Genomic DNA, 1,956 nt, shown 5'->3' with positions numbered 1-1,956 from the left:
TGGGACTTGTATAAATTTTATATTAGGTCCTGATAAATAATTCATAACAGCGTTTTTGGATGGTTTTTGGCCCATGATGCAGCCGAGAACCTTGAAGGCCTGCAGCCAATTATTCATAGTTTGCGCTATTTTTGGTTTGTTCTTATCTTGTAGCCGCTCACTCATCCTCCTTTCCTTGTCTATGCACTGTTGGTCTGCTGATAATAGTGACCATATGTCCACATGTTCATTATCCCATATCTTTTGTTTGATTTCTAAGTCGACATGTGCGCCTAATGGGCTAACTCCACATAAAAATATGTCCTTATGAAGGCTAGCTGATTGAGGTGTGCTAGTGTCAGTTGAAATGCCTGGGCGAGTCAACTGCTGAACTAGCGCCTTGTTCGCGCTCTCCTGGATTTTGTATTGCATAGTGCTCTTAAATTCAAAAAACTCACTGCTTGTCAGACACAGGCTGAGTGTCTCGGGATATAAGGTATAAGTTCTCCAGTCGGTCATCTGGGTTTCAAGATGGGTTTTTGTCTGTAGTGCTATAAGTATGAGGTCATTTGGCATTCACTGTCCGTACTTCAGCTTTGTGTCTGGAGACAGGGTTCCTCTGAGGCACCAGAGAGTACATGAACAGCAGATGATGGATGCCCTCACAGAGGCCCTTGCAGGGAGCTTCGCTGTTTCTTCCCACCTCAATAGTACTTCAGCTCCTCATCCAAGATTAGCGCAGTATAAAGGCAAATCCAGCTCTCTGGAGCAGAGCGAGCGCAGGAGGAAACTGCTGGAACTACAGAAACTAAAGCGCTTGGACTATATCAACCATGCTCGCCGGCTCGCATCTGGGGATTGGACAGACCAAGATGAAGAGAAGGATGAGGATGGGAAACAGAAGACGAAGACGCAGAGGACATGGATGTGGAGCCTTGCAAAAAGTTACCCCGACATTATGCTAACCAGATTATGCTTTCTGAGTGGCTAATAGAAATTCCTCCAGATCTGGCTGATCTTTGGATTCTTGTAGTCTGCCCCACTGGAAAGCGTTCTTTAGTTGTGGCTTCACGGGGTTCTACTGCAGCTTACACTAAAAGTGGGTACTGCGTGAACAGGTTTCCATCATTACTACCAGGTGGAAATCGGCCTAACAGTGCTACTGGTAAAGACTACACTATTCTAGACGGCATATATAACGAGGAGTCTCGCACATATTACGTGTTAGATGTCATGTGTTGGAGGGGACACCCAGTGTACGACTGCCACACTGACTTTCGCTTTTACTGGCTCCAATCAAAGCTGCAGGAAGAAGATGGGTTGTGCAAGATCAACCCTTTCAAGTTCGTTGGTCTGCCGAATTTCCCCTGTTCGTTGGATTCCATTCAGAGTGTCCTCACACAGTCCTATCCCTACAAGGTGGACGGCCTGTTATTTTACCACATGCACACACACTATACTCCAGGTAGTACTCCGCTGGTTGGGTGGCTCCGTCCATACATGGCACCTGAAATTCTAGGATTTCCTGCCCCACCAGGACCCCTTACAGAAAAGCCAGCATGTGCACAAGAGCAAATGCGACAGATCCTTGAACACAAGAAGGATGGGAAAGGAGCAGCGGAGGGTGGACGTTATGAACTGGAACATCTGTTAACAATCCCTCCATCCTAAGAAAATAGATACAGCAAAAAAAAGACTAGACTAATGATGGCATGCACACCTGAAAATTATAAATAATCAGAAAACTTTTATTATTACACCTCAAAAAAGACACAGATAAAACCATTTAAAAGGGCCTAAGATATAGGACCGATAAGCGACACCCCTATATATCGCAAATATAGTATAGTACAACCCAAGAACGTTGTAATTATAAACAAATATGCATAATATAATAGGTTGTACAGATATAAATAGCAAAATGTCTCTTGCTCATAGGTTAAATAAGTCAAGTCTCCTAGTATTGAACCAAAACAA

At 44.1% G+C, this 1,956-nt stretch overlaps 1 pseudogene; it reads left to right on the top strand.

Moving 5' to 3' along the window:
- Positions 1 to 631: 631 nt before the first annotated feature.
- On the top strand, positions 632 to 1,650 carry LOC143789484 (snurportin-1 pseudogene; annotated as a pseudogene).
- Positions 1,651 to 1,956: the final 306 nt, after the last annotated feature.

The sequence above is a fragment of the Ranitomeya variabilis genome, unplaced genomic scaffold (genome assembly GCF_051348905.1).
Source record: "Ranitomeya variabilis isolate aRanVar5 unplaced genomic scaffold, aRanVar5.hap1 Scaffold_271, whole genome shotgun sequence".
Classification (NCBI taxonomy): Eukaryota; Metazoa; Chordata; class Amphibia; order Anura; family Dendrobatidae; genus Ranitomeya; species Ranitomeya variabilis.
Note: the sequence above shows the minus strand (reverse complement) of the source record. Positions and strands in the feature narration are given on the sequence as shown.